General features: G+C 53.8%; 1 long non-coding RNA gene across 2 annotated transcripts; it reads right to left on the bottom strand.

The window, feature by feature from the left end:
* Positions 1-17,028, bottom strand: LOC137149768 (uncharacterized). 2 transcript variants are annotated; one of them, XR_010918838.1, is made up of 3 exons: positions 16,672-17,028; positions 4,275-4,380; positions 1-112 (listed from the first exon to the last, which is right to left on the bottom strand). It is a non-coding gene; the product is annotated as an uncharacterized lncRNA (long non-coding RNA). The 2 variants fall into 2 exon arrangements; XR_010918837.1 differs by lacking the exon at positions 1-112 and adding an exon at positions 1,827-2,345.
* Positions 17,029-23,343: the final 6,315 nt, after the last annotated feature.

The following is a 23,343-nucleotide window of genomic DNA, read 5'->3' as shown; positions in this document are numbered from 1 at the left end:
CACAGCATTGCTTAGATCCCGCACTGATGGGCACAGTAGATCAGACAGGCAGCATCCGAGTCTCCACACACATCGAGGTGGAAGGATTCAGCTTAGCTGACAGAGGAAATTCCTGAATGGAAAAACGAAGGGCTTTTGCCAGAAGAGCCCAGACTGGAAATTGCCATGTGTGCCAAGCCCGAGGGGACAGAAATATTAAGCCGCTGCAGCTGGCACCGCTAGATGAGACCTGTGAAGTCACACAAAGGGTCATGGCCTCTGCCGGCTGAGCTGGGAAGCGGACTTGGCATTACACACATTCTGACGGGTTGTAATCCCTGCCCTGGCTGGCTGGCAGGTGCGGCAATGCAGGGCGAGGCTCTCTGGCATGGCAATGCTCTGCCCCCTCACTCGTGTTAGGGCTGGTTATTCTAATGGATTCAATTGAGCTGCATGAGCCACCTCTGCTCGGAAGGGACGGGGCAACCGGAAAAAGGGGATGTGGAGAAGAATTCCTGGGATGGCAGCATTTTCTAGGTGGATTTGGGCACGGCCGAGTGGAATAATAAAGGGGGAAAAAGAGACCCTCTTCTGATTACAGGCCCTCAAGGCATTTGAATGCTTGGGGAAATTCCCGGCACCTGCTCCCAATGGCAAAATTCCCACTGAGTTTATTGGGAGCTGAGGGTGCTCAGCACCTTGCAGGTCAGTCCCACACGGAAAGAGAGAGATCAAGACTGAGGCTACAGCTGGTGACTCTTCTACACCCCAGGGCAAGTCTCACGCACCCAGGGTGCTACCCTGCAATCCTCACTCCACCCCCACGCCCCCGAGAATGAAAGGGGCTGTCATTCACCCAGAGGAGGGAGAGGAGGAGGGTAGGCATTAGGCGGTCTGGAGAAAGGGGGTCGTTTGGCTAGGACTGCAGGGGGGGGGGTTGTTTAAAAATAAATAAAGCCCTATGGGTTTAGGGACAAGGACTGGCTCAGTGTTAAAACTCAGCCAATAGCAGAGGGATGGGGAAGGATCTCTCTTTTTTCACATTCCTATTTATTCTGTATATTATAGTAGCATCGCCCGTAGGCCCCACTCAGGATCAGGGCCCCACTGCACTTGGCACTGTAGAAACACATGGCAGGAGCCAAGCCCTGCTTCAAAGGGCATTCACAAGTGGAAATGGGGCAGGGACGTGGTTTAAACAGCAAGTTCTCATTCCCTAGGCGCACGCACACCTGAACCGATCAGACCACACGCCTCTGCAGTAGGGGCTGGGATTTCCAAAGCAGCCTCAAGGAGCCAGGTGCCTCGGTCCAATCCAATGGGAGCGGAGCAACTTCCTCCCTTAGGCTGCTGTGAAATCCCCAGCTGCCCCCCCCCGCCTTCCTCGCCTTCCCCCCCACCCTCCCTCTAGGTGACTGCGTCTTGTCCTGCATCGCCATGGCCAGCTCTCGGGAAGCCCCTAGGCTGCTGTGCCAGGAGAATAATCGTACCCGGCGGGGGCAGCGGAAGGTTCTCCGAGCACAGCCGGCAGGATCCAGCCGCAGGTGTTTGCCTGCTGCTCCTGGAGAAGCTGTTCGCCGGAGCAGTTAGTAGCAGGGACCTGCTGGAGACAGACACGGTGGGATCTGGCCTCTGGCCGTGGTTAAATCTCCCACTCTGGCCACTCGTTAAGCAGCTGGCTCATTCTGTTTTTCTTTCCCTGAGCTTTGCCAAATTTGCGGCGGTTGAACAGACTGCCCGCCTCTGCTAAGCCGGGATTTCCAGCAGGGCCTGGGCTTATCCGATCTTTTAAATAATTGCTTAAGTATTCGGAATATCTTATAATTCCCTGCCCCTTTAATACCGTGGGACCCCCACCCCCAGCAGCTCCTGCTGGTGTTAGAATGACTGACACGGGCCAGCACTGGGGGGGGGGCTTTCAAGCCTGCCATTGCGGATCCTCCGAACTGCCAAAAGCCAGAGACGTGATGATGGGAGGAGCGGGGGGAGTCCCACCAGCTGGGGGCCCTCAAGGCATGGGAACAGATTCCTCTTAGGATGTCCCAAGGCAAGGAGCTTCTGGTCCCATCAGCTACAGTGGCATCAAAACAGGATCAACCTCACCCCCCAAAGGAGGCTGCATTGCAGTGAAAAGCAGGAGTGAGGGAGAGAGAACCGGATCCAGTGCCGCACTGAATTCGATGGGCTTTGGATCCGGCCTAGAGAGAAAGTGCGTCAAGTGCCCCCAGCAGCTTGGGGGTCAGATGTTGCATAAGTGCAAAGTATTTTTATGATACGGTTGCAGGATATTCCTCTGTCACCCGCTGGGCTTAGCTGGGGGTGTCCAGTCCCCAGAGCCATAGCAATCACTTGGTTTGTGAAGTGAGCTGTGGGAAAAGGAAATATTTTATGCACTGGGTTGTGTTTGATGGCCCTCACCCTGCTTCCTGCCCAGCCCGTGATTACACGCCCATCACTGCCTGTGCGGAGCAGCAGCCCTGGCACAGCGAGCGGGGGGCACAGCCACACTGGCATTTCTCCAGGGCAGTCAGTAGTTTCTCACCTAAAGCTGAGGGCCTGAAGGCCGAGCTGAGCCGCTCAAGAGAACAATTGCGTTTTCGACCCAGCATGCCTGCAGGGTAAGGCCAGGCTTCCTCAGTGCATTCATGTGCCTAACTGACTCTGATTCAGCAAGGAGCATTAATCCCTGCTCTGGTTTCCGGCAGCATGGGGCACTGATGAACCGATAAGGTTTGGAAATCATCCTGCAAAAGCTCTCATCACACGTACTGAACAACCTCAGAGAAAGAGGAAGCCCGGTTTATTTTTACCCAGCTCAAAGGATGACACCCACCCACAGGGTCTGGGTTGTAAAGGGATCCATTCCAGCAGATTGGGTTAAACCAGCAGGACCAGAACCTCAGCTGGGGTTTTAAATGGAATCGAGGGGAGTTGAATGCCCGTGGGGGTTGGGCACTGTCATTTATACCTGTGCGAAGGGCGTGCAAAGTACAGGTCACAATGGTGTGAAATGCAAGGCAGTGGAGGGGCTTGATTCTTTCACACCAGCGCAACTCCATTGACTCAGGCAGCGTTACTCCTGATTCACACAGGCGTACACGAGAGGTCATGCTCAGGCACACTGTTTTTAACACGGGTGAGGCGCAAAGGGAGGAATTTGAATGGGGGGGTGGGGGGATTCTGACATAATTAACATTTTGGCCTTAGCATCAGTGCACGGGCTTTGGCCTGCTATTGATTTTCTTCTTAGGTGCAGCTGCTGCTAGCCGCTGTTAAGTAGCACAGACAGACAAGGGGGCATTGCTGATCTACATTTAACTGCACGTGCAGAACCATCCCTAACATCCAGGAGAGGCTGATATTATTTTGCACATGCAAATGAGGTGGGTTTAAAGGCCTATTTTGCAATTGTGCACCCAGTTAGACACACAACTGAGCTTGCAAAAAATTCCCCTTTCTAATCGGACTAGACATTAAAGGGAAAGTTCTGCCCTTATTTTGCTGAGCCACACACGATAGGGGGTGGGTGAAAAAGCACCAGTCTCTGGGGCACAAGATGCCAGCTTCCAGAAAAAAGCAACAGCTCACTGAACTGATCCAGTGCCGCCCCTGCCTGTGCCTAGAGCCTTTCCGGGAGCTCCGGGACTTCTGAATAAGGGCTGGGGCAGCTGCCAGTCCCAGGCGCCACTGGAACAGCTGATCAGCTGAAAGGTGGCAGGTCAGGATGAACAACTGATCAGCTGTTTGGGGCGCAGGGGTTGGTGGTGCAGATGCAGATGCATCTAAAAGAGGGAGGGCGGACTGTGGATTGGATCGAAGTTTATTCTCACGGAGGCAGATCCACATATTTGCATCCTCGCAGGACTCTACCTATGTCACAGGGAAAGGGAGACGTGCCGCCGAATACGTTGGTGCTTTGAGATCCTCAAAATGGAACATACCATCGAAGCACCCAGTACCACTCTACCAAACATCAGAATTAGCAGCTGCAACTATTCACTTTGGGATTGTCCATGGACGTCAGTAAAACATTTCACGCTGGCCACAGTCTTGTAACCGTTATCGTCAAGTCATCTCCTGAGAGGGGAACTTCTATACGAGTATAAATAGGAATCGAGACCCTTACTCCAGAATCAGGAATTAAATGGCTCTTTATGAACTCTGGCTGTGATTGCTGGTGGGGAGCCCGCATTTATAGGGGATTAGAGCCCTAGACACATCTTTTGGAGTAGATAGATTTGTGCCACAACACTGTCCCCCACAGGGTAACCCCTCATTTCCCAGTTGCCACTTACCCATCCCTAGAGTGACCCGAGCACCTGGAAAGTCCTTTTCCCCCTAAACCGGAGTTCAGGTTCAGTTCTGATGTCAGAAGGAGAATCTCTGCATCACTGTGCGATCCTGGAGAGAATTAGAGAGAGATGCACGGCAGATGCCTCTTCGGAAGGGGTGGACAGAGCTCACCGCCCCACCTCACTACCTCAGCCTGACATTTCCTTCTCCAAATGGGAATTCGCAGAAGGAGAGAGAGTGTGGCCCAGCCCCACGTGGGAGAGACGTTACCCTGTGGTCAACTTCCTACCCTGCTCCCTCCTGGTTGTTTTTAACCAGTTGCTTTTGATTTGTCATCTTGGACGCGGCTGCCTTTCTCTGAACGAGTTCAAGCGAAATGCAGGGCTTTGACAAACTGGCCTGCCAGGACTGCAAGCGGAAAACTCAGCAAGTAGCAAGAACCGGCCCTTCGTGGAAGCCAGCTCTCTGCTGGGGATGGACAAACGGAGATGGGTCAAATAAGAACCAACCAGCACTTAGCCCTAACCTGAGAACTAAACGCAAAGGGAACTTTGTTTAAGGTTTGAATCGGTTCTTTCTGCCTCCCTCGGTCCCCATCACTGTAGTCTCTCAGCACCTCACAGTCCTTGATGTATTTATCCTCTCGACACTCCGGGAGGTAGGACAATGCCATTATCCCTGGGTGTGGAGGCAAGGTTCAGGTAAACACCCTCCGTAGTGAGACGGGAGGTGTGGGATTCCAAGGCTGAGAGGTGCAGAGAGAGCCTCCACTAACTTTTAGCATGGGCAAAAGTATGATCCTTTGCCCTTATCCGGCACCTGTCACCTGCGGATCTCCCAACCGTAAGGGGCTAACAAAGCTGACCAATCTAGGCTTGCTATGCACTGAGCAAATGCCCCGGGAAGGATGGCAAGGGAGGCAGATTTATACAATCTGAAGGCTGATGAGGTCAGGAGTTTGTCTCTCCCACTGTCTTCCTTTCCACCTTGCTGATTCTCTGCAGGACGAGTTCCCAGTTCTATCCTTGGGTCATTTGGCTTAAAAAAAATAAATAAATAAAATCGGGATTTTTTTAAAAAATGCACCATTAAAACATTTGGCACCTGCTGAACTAACCACCCCTCACCTTGCTCCCCAGAATGCGACTGACGGATGGCAGCGTGCTCGGAGATTGAACAGGAGAAGCAACAGGGAGCGAGCGGCGCTTGGAGGCAGCCTACATAAACTCTCTGAGTTGAAAACAACAGCTGCCGATTTCATGGCTGAGTGGGTTTCTGGGTTATCCAGGCCAGGGGCTCCTGGCAGATCTCGTTAGGGCCCCCATTTCATTATCAAAATCCCCCGCAAAGGCTGCGTGCGCCGCAATGCCATTAGAGGCCGGGGCCCTGCTCTTTACGTTCTGATTAGGCCACATTAATCTGCTACAGGAACTAGAACAGGGGAGCCAGGCTCCATGGAGTGCAAGTTTTCTAGCAGTCACCGTGTTCATTCCGGCTGCAAATCCCACCACCAGAAAAGCCAAAGAATCTGGGAAACCAGCAATGATGGGAGGCATTGTCAGCCCTAATCCCTTTTAGATGGGGAGTGATACTCTGGTGTTGCAGAGGGAGGACGCTCGTGCCCTTCTCAGCTGTATGACACCATGTTGGCAAACTTTAGTCTCTGCCCAGACTTTTTTCTTTTTTAAACCTCAGAGCAGCTTTGGTTCAGGGTCAGTTTGGGTTTGGAACAAAAATCAATCGGGAGGCATACTGGACCAGCTGGTTTAAATGGGCACAGCTCTAAGGCAACACTGATTAAATTTACCCAGCTGCGGAATCTCAGATATGATATCCAACCCGATACATCCAACCCTAGCTTTTACCCAGCAACTTATTCTTAAAGGTGATCTGTGCAGGAAAACAAACAAGAGTTGTTCCATTTTCTCCCCTGAAAGCTTCCCCCCCTGCTTGTTTTTTTACCATAACAATTCAGACTTGTCTACCATGTTTTTCATGGAAGGCTCGATAGAGGGCTGATAGTATTCTGAAATCACAAATAGAAAAACCCTGAAAGCTGAGAAATGGAGCGGGAGGGGATTTTCAGTCAGACTGTTTAAAGCCCTTTGTTTTCGTTGGTTTTGTTACTACTTATCTAACTCAAACCCCGGCCAACCAGCTGCGGGGCCAAACAGAGGAAGAGCAGTGAAAGTTCCCAGTCTCAGGTCTGCCAATGGAGACTTTTAGCAAAACCAGAGAAGGCAAAATGGGTGATATTGATAAGGTAAAAGAGAGAAAAACCCTTTCAGACTTTCTTTACCCATCATAAAAAAGAAAAAAAGCCAAAACCAAACAAACAAAGGACACCAGCCCAATTTCCTTGGCAGGTCGTCTGTAAAGGAAGAGATGTACAGTTTACACTGGCAAGCTAAAGGTCTCCTTAGGGTGCATTTACAGCTAGACGTGGGCCCAAGTCACAGCATTGGCATCTGGACTTCAAACACCCTAAATCCTAGAGCGATTGGACCCAGGTTTTCCAGTCAGCTCATCCCACACAGGGAAGCCAGAGAAAATTTTCAGTTTCAAACTTCCCCAAAGGGCGAGTCACGCCCCAGAGTTTATCGCCCCCCGCTCGCACGAGCGGAGAGGCATAGCTCTTACAGCCAGAAGGGACTACCCGGCTCATCACCTGGGCCAGCGAATTCCACTCCTGCACCGCAGGCTTGCGCTTTCCTTCTGCAGAAGTGCCACCATTGAGCCCCGTGGCCTGTGGCCGAGCCAGAGCCTGCCTTTTAGAAAAGCATCCACGTAGAGGCTCCAAGCGACGACAGATTTCCCGCTTCCCTTGGGAAGCCATGCCTGGACATTAACAACGTGCGTCTCGCGTCCCAGTGCGATTTCTTATCACCACAGCTGGATGATGCCATATCTTTGCCTGCCAGGTTGAAAAGCTCTCCGCTGGCGGACTGCTGCCCTTGAAACGTATTGAAACGCTCTGTATTGTGCTCGTGATGTGGCGCTCGCCTGTGGTTTGGGCACATCTGCCAGGCACTGACCAGTGAGCAAGAGACAGTCCCTGCTCCAAAAGCTCATCACCCACATAGACAAAGGCGTTAGCCCCCCTTTCAGAGACGGGCCATGGAAGGAGAGTATGTGAACTGCCTGCAGCCATACAGGGAGTCAATGGAAAAGCTGGGAGCTGAACCTAGATCTCATGAGCCACCGTTTCGTGCCAGCACCGTAAGACCCGCCTTCCTCACTAGACCCCCACCGGCAGCAGCTCGTGGGGCAGGTGTAGCTACACGCCGCAGTGAAAAGCTGGCTGTGTCCGCACCGCGGCGTGTCACTACGCCCATCAGGGAAAGGCTGGCGCAGGGGGGAGGCAACAGGGTACGACACTGATAAAACTAGCAGTGTAGACGGCAGGCACAGCTTGGGTGTGTGGAGAGCAGTGTGGGGGGGGAACATACCCCCAGGGCTCAGGTGCATCTGTACCCTACTCACCTAAGCAGAGCCTTCCTACCTACGCTGCTCTTTCGACCTGTGCTGGGGGTGTGCATGGTATGTACTCGGCCCACCGCTCAAAGGTGTGTACAGTGTGGACGTGCGCCAAACAAGGATGGGCCAGAACACCCTGAACAGAGCCCAGAATGCGCCGATCACAGCGTCCACTGGACGCCCTGCCCAAGGGCCGGATCCAAAGTCCATTGAAGTCGATGGAAAGACGCCCACGTGAGCTTTGGATCCGGCCCCACGGGATCAGGGACATGGGACCTCATTCAATACAGGCTTTTTGAGAGCTCCTCCATGTCGCCTTCACTCGAGCACTGCCCCAGGCCGAGCCCATCCGAGCGGTGAGTTAATGCATCCCTGTGTTGGTCCCATGCGCTGCAGCACACCCAAGGGGGAGGGGGGGGTTATGGTGCAGCAGCTTGTGACACCCTGGAGAGCCATATCACGCAAGCCTCGCAAGGCCGAGAGAGAGAAATAAAGGGGTGGCGGGAGGGAAAGGGGCGGATGAGGCAAGGGGAGCAATCCGTCAGTGCCAGGGGGCGAGACAGGAGCTGGCCCCCCTTTTGCGTGCCGCTTCCATTGTCCGTCACCCAGAAACAGGGCGGTGCCTTGGACCAAGCCCATCATTCTGCTGCAGACGCCCACCTCCTCGACGACCGCCTCCTCCACGCCAGGACACCCGCCCCCATCTAGCTGGGACCCAGCCAGTGAGCGACGTGGGAAGGGAAGGGTGGCTGGCTAGAAGCCCCTACTCTTGTCTGCTTTTAATAAGAGCACCTCCTAATTCTCCCTTGCATCACCCCCGGCAATCACTGCCAGGGCACAAGGCAGAATAGACGCCCGGAGCGGTGCTGGTTCTGCGAGGTGCACGGGAGCGCCAGCTTGTCTGTGGCAGTGAAGCGAGTGGCTGCGACTCAAACACGCCCAGGGACCGGACCTGTGGAGGACGGAGATGCCACTTTCTTACCCACTCACTTTTCCGAGCCTGGCTGCCTTTTAAAGGATGTTGAAACCAGCCCTAGCCAAACCCCTCGTGTGCTGCCCAAAATAAACAGAAAGGGGCTTTTGGACACACGTCAGCTCAGCTCAGCACCGGGCCCTTCACTTTTTCCCCTCACGGACAGAGTCATGACACTGAATCTGCTGGGGGGGAGGCGGAGGATGTGGCTCAAGCCCAGCTGTGTGTGAGTGTGTGTGTGTGTGTGTGTGTGTGTGTGTGTGAGAGAGAGAGACTGGGACTGACAGGGTAAACTCAGTGCTTCTGCTTCAAGGAACGGAGAACTTCCCTGGCGCGTCCCTTGTTCTCGACTGTCCCCATTGTTTGGGATTTAGTCAGCACCGGGCCCAGCAAGTCGGACCCACCGGGGACCACAACCCAGCTGGTGCAGTCACTTGGATGAAGTCAATGCAGCGACCCCCATTCACACCGGCCGAGGAGCCAACTCAGGGCCACGGACTTTGTGCCGTCATGTGCACAGTGCGCATTTAACGTCACCGGATCCGGTAACACCAGCATAGACGTGAATCACAACACAAGGTGCCAAGCAAGGGAGAACTGCTGGGATGGTTTATCAGGGCCACAGGCAGCTAGGCACAAGTTAGGACAGCCCCACGGCTCCGCTAGGCTGATCCAGGGACCAAAGCAACCCCCCAGCATCAGTCTCAGAACCGGGGCACCATCTTTACCCCCTTCCCCAGTCCTGTGCGGAGCTCACCTTAGGTATGGGGAGAACTCCAGCTCACGGTTTCCTGTTTCCTCCAAAACTGCTTCCCAGCAGCGGGCAATGGACTTGGGGGTTCCCTGCTGCAGCCCGTATTTCCTGGGCATGCGTATCTGTGCTTTAGTCCTACAGAATAAACTGGCCCTGCAGCTGCCTTCCCTGTGCACCACAGAGGGCTCCAGTCCCCAGGGTCACTCCAGCACCTTCTGCCAGCACTACACAGCATTCAGCCCTTGATATAAATAGTTACCAAGAGTTGCTGTCTTCTAGGACCTGCTGGGAAAGGGCATGGGCTGCAGGTCTAAGTGAGAGACAACTGCTGCTCAGGAACAGGCAAGGGATGGGGTGGAGGGAAGATAAACTAGGCAGAAACCTTTCTTAGAACTTGCGTTGGTAAATGACTGATTTAAGCCAGGGTAAACCTCTCCCCATCCAGGGATGGCAGCTAGTTAAAATCTATCTAATCTGACTCAGCTTTTCTCATACAGACAAGGCCTGCAGCTCCACGTTTGGATCGGAATCCTACCAAAACGTCTGGCTGTTTGGACCTCAACCCATTATAAACACAAGAGCCAGATGTCACGAGATCCAGCGCCTGGGGTATGTTCAGAGCCGGGATTTCCACTTCCAAAGAGAGTGGTCGAGCAAAGCAGAGACGTCCGTCAGCACCGAAGTGCGAATCCAGATCCCGGCTCTCCGGATTGAACTGGGCTCTGCCATCAACAGAGACGTTAGGAAGGAAGGAAAGAAAGGAAACTAGCGTGAGAGAGAAAAGGAGAGCACAAGACTGAAATAGCAGGGACGGCCGGGGGCAGCGAGGGGTGACAAAGAGGTTGGCCAGTAAACTGCTCCAGCCAACGCATGGAAAACTCCTGGCACTTCTGCAGCCTGTCTGTCTTCTCTTGCTCCTTTACTTTTGTTATCCGCACAAAACAGGAACAAGGCCTGCAGTGTCTTAGCAACCTGCTGGTGCCCCATGGAAACCATTCATCGGCACTGCTGAGTCGACAGGTCTTGTTCTTCTCCTTTTTTCTTGTTTAGGGCTAAGGCTGTTCCCACGCGGCCAGTGGGGAGCGGGCAATGCTGGGTTGCTTTTCTCACCTCGAAGTTGCGGGTTCAAATCTAACGCAGGGTGGGAGGGCCTGAAAACTGTCCCTATCTGAAAGCATTCAGTGTTCCCAACTTACTTCTCTGCTGACATGTCAGAACTCCCCCTTCCCTTCATTACTCGGCCTTTCGGGTACCGGTTCCACGGCTCCCTGAAGCAGTGGCTTGTGGGAGACTTAGCAAGACTTTCTGGGAGCCCAGGTGAATTGTGGGAGAAGTGATGGCTGCATAGGGGGGCGGGAAAGAATAATCCAAGGCTGGGGCCATTGTGCCAGCGCTTTCTGCCTGTATTGGCACTGCGCTGGGGGAGAGTGACGCGGTGGGAGCGATATGCTCTGAGCAAATGCCATCCAAAGGGACAAGTGGATGCCTTTGGAGTAGCGGGAACCAGGAGGTGAGGTGTGTTACTGACGCACGAAGGGCTCCCGGGCCGTCAAGGCCTGCACGAGAAGAGCATGGGGCTCCCCAAAGAAGGAAGGGGGGGGCCTTGAGAGGGCAAGGAGAAAGATGGGGAGCTAAAGGGGCAAGCAGGAGCTGGAGGAAGAGAGAGAGATGGACAGATGGGGGGAGCAGGGCCAATGAGATCAGGGAGAAAGCACAGAACCACAGTGGGAACTCACCACTTCCTCCCCAAAAGCACTTCAAAAGGAGAGCGGCTGGTGCGCGTCCCCTGCCTGCGCAGCCAGATAGCAGACTCAGCGCTTTGCTCGAGCACCGGAAGGACGGCTTGCATCTGACTTTGGGCAAGCTGCAAGGAACCTGCTGGAGCCTTTGGCAGGGCCAGGTGTTCCTGCTGCACCCACTCTCTGGGCAGGGGGCTCCGCGCCCCAGCGCTGTCATTCTGGCGCCCGCCCTACACTGGCGGAGCGCTGGTGGGCAGGCTGGAATCCTTCATGCTCTTCTCTGCTTACCGCAGGCCAGGTTGCACCCGGACTGTGTCTCCCACCTAAAGACCAACCACAGAGCTCGAACACATGGATCCTAGCTGCTACCCGTTTTCAGAGGCATCTTCCAGTTTTTGGATGCATTTGCACCCAGGACACATGGGGCATGTTTCTGAAATAAAGTCCTGCTGGGCACTGGTCATGAAACTGGGCCCTTGCCTTTCACAGTGCAGGAGGGTCCCCAAGCCCTTCTGTGCAAGAATCCAGCAGTGAAGGGGTTACACCCCTGGACAGCATGTTCTTGCTCCCCAGGGCGTCACAAGACAGCTGGAGCAGCTGCAGAAACAGCTCCCAGCCCAATGTGCAGGGAGCCCTGCAGCGATACCTGGTCTGTGGTTCACACCTTCAGTGCAATCTGCATTCACCCTCTTATCTCCCGTCCTGCCCCCGGCCAGGCTGTAAGAAGCGGTAGAGAAGAGAAACCAAAGTCAGAGGGTAAAGGAGATGCTTTCTCCAGAGAGACAAACTAAGTGGCTCAGAGCCTCAGCATCTCCTTTTAAAAATTTCACACCTACCCTACCAGTGTGAGATCGCTTGAGATAGGTAGATGCCCGCAGCAGCAGCAGCAGTTCAAGAGCACCCGAGGGTGCAAGCTGAACCATGGGCTGCAAAAGAACAGAGAGAGAAGCACAGTTCCCCGCACCAAAGAGAAATGCTGTCAAGTAACCTAGCTGGATTTAAAACACTACAGAGAAACTTAGGACCAATCTGTAACAACTTGCCAAGAGGTGCGGTGGATTCTCCGTCCCGTGACATCTTCAAATCACGCTTGGTTCTCTTCCTATCTGTGCTAATTCAACCTCGAGTTATTGCAGTGCAGGAATATGCAACGTTATCCTCGATGCAGGAAGTGGTGCATGAAATTCTTCGGCCCGTGCGATGCAGGACAGGCCAGACTAGGTGATCACCCTGGCCCCGTAAAATCTATAGGAACGTTTGTAGTTGCACGTGTAGAGCAATTCATGCTTCCGGGGTCCCAGAGGGGTAGCCGTGTTAGCCTGCTTTTAGCAAAACAGCGAGAGTCCTGTGTCACCTTGAAGACTAACCCACTTATTTGGGCATAAGCTTTAGTGGGCAGAAACCCACTTCGTCGACGAAAGCTTATCCCCAAATAAATGTGTTGGTCTTTAAGGTGCCATAGGACTCATGCTTCAGGGTGGACCTTGAGCATCTGCGATGGTCAGGAAGGCTTTCGTCCCCATATGTTTATCATTGTACAATTGGTTAATGGCCTGGTCTTCAGAAAGGCTGAGCAAGCACAGTTCAGGTGTTGGCCTCCTGCAGAGGCAGGGTGACAGGCTGGGCGGGCGAGGGTTCTGATCTAGCATGGCATATCCTGTCCCCCTAAACAGAGCAGTGCCCCAGTTTGACAGGAGAGTCCCACCAAATTAAACCAAGGAGATGCTGGAAAGCGCAGGCTGAGGGGCCAGCTGAGCTGGGATTAGCTGGTGTTTGTTAATCATCAAAGCGGCATTACTTGCCAACACCGGCCTACCCGGGAGCAAGGTGACTGGAACGTGCCTTCCTCCACAGAAGCGTGCGGTGGGAGGAGAAAGCCCCTTGCCTCGCTCTGCAGGGACACAATGCAGGGGGCGGTGCAGATGTACAGTCCTGCTGCCCAGCTCCTCTGGAGAAGAGGTGTCAACTTGCCAGGCTTCCAGCTGGAGCTCTGTCCCTTTCCCAGCCCCGCTCGTTGGGCCGGGAGGGAGCAGATCCAGGCCTTCCCTCCCTCCCTCCATCTCAGGACTTGGCCTCCGAGGTTTCGCTCCAGTCCGTCAGAGATACAGGAGCCACTCACAGCGTTGGGACGCAGCTCCGAGCCGGCTGTGGAACGTCCCGCCGCGTGGAGCAGCGTGCAGGGCTGGGGTTACCCATCCGGGCCCACAGCGGAGCCCTGCGCAATGTGGTAGGACGGGGAAGTGGGGTGCCTTCCCCAGAAGCACCAGCGCTGGCTGCTGTGGTGGGCAGGACGCTGAACCAACTAGAACATTTAGGCAGGGGCTTAAACGTCAGCATGTGCTGTAGTCAGCTCAAGGGGAGGGCCGTGCATCGGTGCTTGGATGAATCGGGGCCTGGGTCTCCCCGTCCTGGGCCACATAACTGGTTCATCAAAATGCTTAGTCAGAAAAGCTGGAACTCTTTGTGCTTCCATGGAGCCTCCAAGTGGCTTCCATGGCCCCGAGATCTCTGCTGTCACGCAGGCTCTCTGCTCTAGCCACGCTGCCTGCGAGGAGCTGCCTGCACGTCTGGCTTTGCTCACAGCCTCAACTTTCACTTGGTGCTCAGCACGCCCTGAGGTCGTGTGGTTTCTCTCACCGGGGTTTCTCTTGCTAACACAGGCGCATCATCCTGCCCCGGTGACTGTGGGGCGGGGCGGAGGGGGGAAAAGGAAAATAACGTGTTACCTTTAAAAATGAGTTTCTCTGCAGCCAGCGAGGTAAGTGGCCGCAGTGCGAGGGTGCGTTTCGGAAACGCCCTCAGCCTTTCCCTAAGCTTTCTCAATTCTCTTTCTCTCAGGGTTTCCAGGAAGGGCCCCAGCAGTTTCAAATAAAACCATGGGGTTTCTAAGAAAAGGCTTCAGGGCCCAGCCACTGATCAGCCCCCTGGACGAGACAGATAATGCCAGTGACCCTGCCGTTTCACACAGCGGGAGATCAGCCCAGGGCCCAGGCCTGCTCTGGGGGTGCAAACCCCCTCCCCATGCACCCCAGACACTGTCTCCCTGGAGCTGGCATCATTAGCATAGCCGAAGTGCAAACCAAACTCAGGACTGATGATCTCAGCTCTTTGGCACTGGGACCATCTTTTCGTTCTGGGTTTGTACAGGGCCTAGCGCAATGAGATTCTGGCCCATGACTCAGGGTTCCTGGGTGCTACTGCAATACCCATAATCAATGATAATATTCTTATCTAGTACTTTTCATCAGTAGATCTAAAGCACTTTACAGAGGAGGCTAGTATCCCTATCCCCACTTTACAGATGGGGAAACTAAGGCACAGAGCAGGGAAGTGACTTTCCAAGGCCACCCAGAGTCAGGAATAGAACTGGGGGCTCCAGAGCCCCAGTCCAGTGCCCTATCCACTAGGCAACACTGCCTCCTTGCTGGCCAATTGTTGTGTCCACACAAAAGCCTCTCTCTCTCTGGCATTTCAAGGCCTCGATATTTCTTGTGAGCTGATTTGCTGAAGCAGAGGAAAAGAAAGCTGCCCACTGGGTAGCTTGTCAAAGGAGACACACTCCCCCTGGAGCAGAACGAACTGGGGGACGCTCTGTGCTGGAGATGGTGTTGAACAGCGCTTCAAATCCAACCACTCTTCTACAAACTTGGTTCTCAACTGGACCCTCACCCAGAAAAGGGCTGATTTATCCCACCACGCCAAGCTCAACGGCTGCTCCGGAGGGTGAGAATCTCCCAGGAACCACCGTGCTGATAAGATTTCTGGCACTGTGAGGCCGGCGTCTCGGCCTAATCTAATCTGTCCATCTAATCCGGATCCAGCTCTGAACGGTGTCACCTTAACCCATCTCCACTCTCATCGTCTTGCCTGCCCTAAGCAACACCTCGCCACCCACCCTCGGGCTATTGCAGGGAGTCGGGAATAGCTGCCAAGCTCCATCCTCCTGCCTGTAGAACGGTCAGTACATTGCAGGGAACATTCCCGCCGAGGGGGAGAGATGGCTTAGATATGACTGAAATGGGGCTTTCCCACCTGGTGTAGTGGGAGCAGCCAAGGACAAGAACCAAAGAGGCTGAAACACTAAAAACAGGGATCTTGGGGGATTAATTACACAGCCCCTGCCTTCGGAAAGGGCCTTTGGTTGGAGATGGTAGGCACACTGGGAAATTATAGGGGAGTGGTGCCCCCTGCCGGTAAAAATCCCAGTGCACAGTCAAACCCACTGCATAGTGAACAAGCCTAACGGCACATTCCAGTGTTAAAAGAGCCTCCTGGGACAAGCACATAAAACCGTTTCAAAGTCCCTCAGAGCCAAGAGAAATATAAACACAAATAAAACAGAACAATAGGCCACGCTACGGAAGGAAAATACCCTGAGCTTTAACCTGAGACGTTGCATAGCTGCAGCCTGTTGGAGTGACACTGGACATCTTTCCAGGGTAAAGAGTTTACACGTCTCAGCCCTCTCACCCCACTTTAATATGGCTAAGGATTTCACTCCCAGAACTGCAGCATTACAGAGTCATGTGGGCAAAGCAAAAGAACAGGCTGGACATGTGTGTGCCTGCAGGTTTGTCGTCTTTTACCCAGGGAAGCTCAACAAAGATGCATCAGCTGGTTTCCATGGAAGGGCTAATCTTCCAGACACAGTGGCTAAGGTTACCTGAGGCCGCAGGACTCCTGTACACAGAAAATGGCTCAGAACGAGCTGAAAACCTGCACAAAAAGGCCGGCATTGAGTCACTTTTAGAGACATGCACAAACCAAACTGACAAAGCAGAGCAGATGTGGCTTTAAGAAAAATAAAATCATACAAAGCCAAAGAGGCCAGTTGTGACCCGCAGAGGAACTGGTATGAATTCAGACTAAGTCCTTGGACTTCAGTGAAAGCGAGAACAGAATCTGACCCTAAACCCATAGATATTGGGTTGGGACAGCGGCATAGCAGGATGGTTGCAATGGGAGTAGGACAACAATAGGTGTGCAAGGGGACAGCAAACATTTCAAAGCTTCTGGTGTCCAGTGGTTTGCCCCCCATGAGGCACAAAGATACATATACTACACATGGGGGTGCGCTCTAAGGATCATGTGTTTTAAATATTGGACTGATACGAGTCCGTATAGGACTGCATATGAACTAATGTGAAAGTGACCCTGCTTGTATATTACAGCCCACACCTCCATGACATATATCACATCCATGACATGCCGTCTAGGTATCTGAAACACGTGCCCTTTGTGCATGGGACCGCACCCCCCGCACCCCTTACAGACGGACTCTGCAGGCTCCAAAATCTTCTGACAACGGGGACAATCCTGCACCACTGCAGAGGCAGCGGGGACAGACCCCAGCCTATTTTCTGATATGCCAAAGAGCTTTGCTGATGAATACGAACTGCCTCAACTTGCAGCATTTCTTCTTCAGCAGGTTACAGGGCACCACAGGCCAGACTCACCCATTTCCGAAACTCCTCTCACCATCCTGTGCCCCCTGGGTGCCGCTGGCAGCTCTCACACGCGGTAGCATTCGAAAGCTGGACTCACCCCATGCAGCAAGGCTCACCTGATGCTGGAAAGTCTCAGGCAGCGTTCACAGGGCTGCCTGGTGCACCAGGGCAAGCTAGCCACAGGTGCATGAAGCCTATGGCTCAGCCCCAATTAGAGCTAGTATCCTACTGGCTCCCAGGCCTTAAGCCATGAGCCCTCATTGCATGCTCTGGTATAGTTTTCCAGTCCTGATCCACAGAGGGACCATGAGGATCCCTTAAACCTTTCCTCAATCCAAGGCTCCAGAGGCAGCTCAGATGAGTGCCTCGCTCTCCATTCCCTCTGCTTCAGAGAGCAGCTGTACAGAATGGGAGCTGTAACAAGCAGGTGTAGGCTAGCAAACGAGACACAGGTGTGGGGCTCAGGAGATCAAGGGTTTATTCCTGGCTCTGCTCCTGGCCGGGGCTGTGACCTTGGGTAAGACTCTTCCCCTTTTCCGTGCATGGGGGGTAACGGTATCAACCTATGTCGGGGCACTGCAGGAATGTACTAATGCTGCTGAATTGCTTTGGGAGACAACCTAGACCTGCCCCATCGCTTGTTATTGTTACTAAAGATGGGGGGGCTGTGGGCAGGCTTCCTCCATACAGCTACATAGGGTCTGAAGCAAACTGGAAAGTAGAATCCCAAGGAGGTGCCAGGCCTTATCACAGACCCTCACCCCTGTTGGCAGCTGGAATGCCATGGGGGGTTGATCCCAGCTGGTTAGCAGAAGGCCGGGGATATTTAGCATCTCATTGGCAGGCATCAGCTCTTCAAGAGGAAACATTTCTGCCCTCTCAAAGGGCCGGAGTGACTGCACCGGCTAAACAGAATCCACACGCACACCAATAAAGCTGCACCCTGGCCCTCTCTCTCTCTCTTCTTAAAGTGCCACTTGGAAGTCAAGGCGGGTGAGGGAATATCTTTCACGGGACCAACTTCTGCTGGTGAGAGAGAAAAGCTTTCAAGCTTACACAGAGACACAAGAACAAATGGAAACAACTGGCCATCAGGAAGTTTAGACACTGAAATTAGACAAAGGTTTCTAACCATCAGGGGAGTGAAGTTCTGGAACAGCCTTCCAAGGGGAGCAGTGGGGTCAAGAAACCTCACTGGCTTCAAGACTGAGCTTGATAAGGTTATGGAGGGGCTGGTGTGATGGGACAGCCTAGTTTGGCAATTGAGTGTTCTTTGACTACTAGCAGTAAATATGCCCGATGGCCTGTGAAGGGATGTTCGATGAGGTGGGTTCTGAGTTACTACAGAGAATTCTTTCTGGGTGTCTGGCTGGTGAGTCTTGCCCACATGCTCAGGGTTTAGCTGAGCGCCATATTTGGGGTCAGGAAGGAATTTCCCCCCAGGGCAGACTGGCAGAGGCCCTGGGGGTTTTTCGCCTTCCTCTGCAGCATGGGGCACGGGTCACTTGCTGGTGGATTCTCTGTACCTTGAAGTCTTTGAATCATGATTTGAGGACTTCACTAACTCAGTCATAGGCTAGGGGTCTATTACAGGAGTGGGTGGGTGAAGTTCTGTGGCCTGCGTTGTGCAGGAGTCAGACTAGATGATCATAATGGTCCCTTCTGACCTGATAGTCTGTGAGTCTAACCGGGCAGGGTCTTCAGGCAGGCAGTTACAGAGGGAATAGCCCTGGGATGGTTTTGTGACAGCAAGTCTGGATTGTAAGGTCTTCAGGGTAAAGACTGTCTCTTTGATCTGTGTTTGTACAGGGCCTAGCATAGTGGGGCCCAGATTGGGGTCCCTGGCTGCAGCTGTAGTGCAAATAAAATCATCATAATAAAAGTCACGTGAATGGGAACCTGCAAGAATTGGTTAGGGTCATGGATGGTCCTACCTGGCCTTCTCCACCAATGACCCCACTACACAGCATCAGGATTTGTCAGCCACTAATCTCCCTCCACGCAGGGTTGTGCCAAGCGGCCCGTAAGTGCAGCAAACGGAGGACAGTCACCTTGGCGTCCACTGGCTCCCAAGACGCATGAGATGACGCTTGTGTTCCAGAGGCGGGGTGAAGGGGAAGGGCCCTAGCCCACCTGTGGCAAGGTTCGCTCACCTCCGGAGGTGGGGAGGATGAGTCATAACAGGTAATGTCACAAGACAGGTGGGTCACAGGCCTAAACTGGGCCTTCTGGGGCAGAGATCAGAACAGAGGCCTGGGGAGGAACCAGGGGAGGCCAGACTCCAGGCAAGGAGCCTTGGGAGTTCTGCTGGCTAGAGAGCAGGAAGACAGACGCTCAGGGAAGAGGAGTTGGGCCGGGCCGGAGACTGGACCGAAGACTCTTTGTTTTATATTTTGTTTTGGACTTGGCTGCCCCAGCGGGGACGGACCTTTGGTTGAGCTGATGATCTAGCCCGAGGGCCAAGTCCCAGCAGCCACCAACCAGGCTGTGGAAGTTCTTGCAAAGCCCTTAGAAGGGGAGGAAGTGAGGCAAGGGGGCCGGCAGGACCATGCCATGCCAGGAGGGCTAGTCTGGAGGCAGTAACCCCGCTACACTCAGCACCCGGAATACAGGTGGCGCTTGCTCTGTGGCACGATTCAGCCACGGATGTGCGTGCAGCCGCCACCCCCCACCACAGAAGGCAGCAGGGCTGGTCTCCGTCTGCACCAGCTACGAGCTTGCTTCTATATTGATAATACAAGGAGGAGTAGGGACTGTGCATGCTCCATCACTGATGGGTTCTCCCGCCAAGGTACTCCCAGGCCCCAGGATCTCTGCCCCTCCCCTAGCTCCTGGAGAAAGGATACCCACCCCCCAGGGCTCGGATCATCGTTTTGCTGTCCATCCTGCTGAAACAGGCGGCCATGTTGACGGTTACTTCTGCACCAGAAATCCTACAGCTCCGATGTGACTTCTCCCACCGAGCTCTCCTGTGAGCCATTTCTCTCTGTGATGTCTGGGTTTCATGGTCATTGGGAAGGGAGCTGGGGTAGGGGGGTGGGGGGGCAGGAGGTGAAGGAAAAATGGAGAGCCGCGCTTGCGAGCTGCCTTTGTAAATGGCAGGGAACTTGCCAACGCAGAGGCTGTGCTGCTAGGAATCCCTCTTTCAGCTATTGATCTCCCTTTATCAGTTCGCAGGAATATGTATGGGGCAGAAATCCCGATTGATTCCCACCCTGCACCCAATCAATCAGCCTTTGCTGGCCAAGGGCTCTCTCGAAAGACGCAGAGGGAGGGCACAGACGTCAGGAGCGATCCCGCACCATGGGTGGGTGGTTTTTTGCTCCAGCCTGGCCTAAATATGAAGCAGTCGCATGAAGCAAGAGCAAAGAAGTAATGTGTCTGTGCCACGTTACCAGGGGGTCAGCTGCCCAGCCCTACTCAGGCCGCTTTCCCGCCCTCTCTCCCCCAACACCGCCTTCAATCGCAACGAGTCCGTCTCCTAGGACGTGGCATTTCTGATCACGGCAGGACGGGACGCGCCTGGCTGGTCTGACGGGGCTGGGCGCCGAGCCGTAGATCTCCAAAACCAAATGAATCAGGGAAAACTCGTAACAGCCCCACGAAGCCTCAATCTCGGTGAATCGGCAGAGCGGCGGGAGGTCCTTGGGCCAGCCGGAAGGGAAAGGAAGCGTTTGCAAGACGGGGGAAGGAGGATTTGAGCTGGGAGCCAGGGGGTTTGGAGGATAAAGATGTGGGCTCCTGGCGGAGTGCCGCAGAGAGAGGACTCTATGGGAACACACCTGTGTCTCCGGTGGATCGATACATCAGCGGCAAACCATTTCCCCTGATGCCGGGAGGAGGCGTCCACCTGACAGTTCCTCAATCACTGCCGAGGTTCATTAGAGATACTGACCAATGCACCGGTCACTCAGGGGCTCCCCTGGGGTAGGGGAAGTGAGACCATGGCCTCGGATATTGATCTCTTTGTGGCCAAAGGTCATCAGCGGGCATGCAAAGATCGGGGGAAGGAGGGAGCGGAGCAACGTCAGGAACCACGGGGGCGGGGTGAGCAATCCGGGGGCTGCACGTCCAGCACGGGATGAATGCTCAGCTTGGGGGGGGGGCGAGGATGGTTGGAATAGAGACGAATTAACCAGTGCAGCTCTTCAGAGAAACCAGGACAAGCCACTACCTGGCAGCCTCCCTCCCCACCTCTTTCAGCTAGACCCCAGCCTAGACCAGACAGCTGTGTGCTAGGCAGGCAGCATGGCCCAGTGCACTGGACTGGGAGTCAGGAGCGCTGCTGCTCACCTGATGGGTGATGTCGGCAAACCCCTTCTCCGCCTTGTGCCTCAGTTTCCCCATCTGTAAAATGCAAATAATGCTACAGGCCAGCACTGTGGATAAGAAGCATGATCTAAGCACCGCATATTTTTCTTATTAGTGTGTAAGTCTGAATGGGGGCATGTCGTTGTTTATTAGGACGCTGTTTGATCTGATCTGGATTGAGATAAGGCTATGGCTATTCTTTTTGTAGATGAATCGTGTTTGTGAGTGCATTTTTGTGGCTGTGGTGAGTTCAAGTAATATTGTGCATGCATGTGTGATCATTTTTGTGTATCTGGGTGTTTAAGAACGGCACACACGTATGGACTTCTGCGAGGTTGTGTGGCTAGCGTAGTTGTATATTCATGCGTGTATAAATGTGTGTGCACGTCATTGCATATGCTTGAGTAAGTGTGGGTAGTTCTAATTCTCTGCTTGCGTGGGCGTGGGTAGCTCCAGATATCTGCGTGGAGGTATTTCTGTGGTTGTGTAAAGTTTCTGTTTTCCATTCTCCATGTTTGCTCGTATGGATCTACATGGTTCTGCCTAGGCCTCTGTGTGTGTGTCTCTGTGTGTGGCCTGCCACACATGAGTCATCACCCAGGTGACATGGATACTCGTGTATCAGTCTGTGTAGGTTTGTCTATGGAGCCTGCAGCTGGCCCTGTTGCATGCTGAGATACGGAGCTCTAGAAATCCAAGCAGGGCAGATCACAGGCCCGAGGAAGGGAGGCTCCCAGGAACCACTGAGAGCTGAGATAGCCCTTGGAAGGGAGGGTGTATCCACCCCACCTAGAAAGACCGTGCCCCCTCCTGATCACTTAGCTATTTATTTCCTTTGTCCCAGGTCTATAAAGGCTGCAAAGCCTGGAACTCAAAGGAATTTTTCACTGGGCGTCACAGAGGAAGGTGTTAATGAATATAAATAACGTTTTCGACCTGTAAGCCTTTGGCAGAAAGTCACGTTAGTTGCAATTTTGGCCCAGCCCATGATTTTTCACCAGCGCCGTGCATTATTGTTACACATCGCTAGACTCCACCAGCCGTGCTGGTCATGACCCAGCCCCACCGACTTGCTACATTTTGGTACCTGTCCTGCTGTTTGCTACAGTCAGCAATCAGTCCCAGTCAGAGGTGAGCCACTTCCAGCAACTGTTCAGTGACAGCTGGTGAAAGAAACCAGCTTGTGCATCAAGGGCACTGGCAATGCAAAGTTCACTCTCTATCTAATCTAATCTAACTATGTCCTTATGCAGTGCCCATTTCCAGGGCCACCTGGTGCCAGGAACAGTTTTGCACCCCCATTTGAGAGGACCCCCAAACCTGAGTGGCAAACGTGACGCCGCGCGCCGGGTCGCATCTCCGCTCCCTGAAATTTGTCCCGCAGCCCACTCCGTCACGAGCCCAATGGAGGGAGCGCGGGGCCAAACCTGAGTGGCCCTGCAACCCCACACGCCAGGTTGCAACGCCCACAGGAGGGAGCCAGGCCCAGCTGTGCGGGACAGGAGCCATTGCTGCAGGGTAGGCATGGAGATGGCTTGGCCTTCCATTTCCCATTTTGGAAGAGTGGGGGAGCTCAGTTTCAGATTTACCTGGGCCCCCCGAAAACCTCTGGGCAGTCCTGCCCATCCCTGGAATATCTGAGGTCCTGCCAAGGTACCACCACCCATATTTGGAGGTGCCGCCTCTCAGATGTGAGGGGCAGCATCTCCTTACTCGCTCGGTCCTCAGCCTCTTTGCTACGAAAGCTGTTTACAGAGGTACCAGTGAAATGCCAGCAGCGATAGTGAGTTTTGTGATATGGACACACATCCCCCACACTGGGATCGGGGCTGGGACCCACCAGCTCGTTGCAGATGGGGCACAAAACAGTCCATCAGATGGCAGCAACCTCTGGTCACTACTAAGGGCAAGATTTAAACAGAAAACCTCATGATGAAAGGCTCCAGATAGCACCTGCAATTTCCTCCATCCAGCCCTGTTAGCTGCCGTTAGCCACCAGAGGTGTGAGCTATCGCTTTGGCAATGGCTCGGCCAGACACCACCCCACCAGTGGCTCGAGACAGGCACCCGGGATGCAGCTAGACACTGAACCCTGAAGTGGTTGCACGGGAGTGAGGAGTACAAGGCAGAAGATTTAGAGGCTGTCAGGGTGAGGGCTAAAGGTCAGCAGGGGTCAGAAAGTCCATTTCAAAGAGGTCACTGTCCACTTCTTTCAATCTAATGAAGCCATTATTTGTGCAAGCGACCGCTTTGCTTCTCGGCCTCTTGAAGCCGGGCAGCGCGCAGTGTCCAGGCCTGAAAGAACAGGAAGGAGCCCCCTTCCCTTTACATTTGCCTTTCAACAGCCCAAGAAAACAAATACGCCACACA

This window comes from Emydura macquarii, unplaced genomic scaffold (assembly GCF_026122565.2).
Source record: "Emydura macquarii macquarii isolate MOO-44397 ecotype Brisbane River unplaced genomic scaffold, CSIRO-AGI_Emac_v2 contig_820, whole genome shotgun sequence".
Classification (NCBI taxonomy): Eukaryota; Metazoa; Chordata; order Testudines; family Chelidae; genus Emydura; species Emydura macquarii.
The sequence above is the reverse complement of the archived record's forward strand: the minus strand, read 5'-3'. Positions and strand labels throughout refer to the sequence as shown.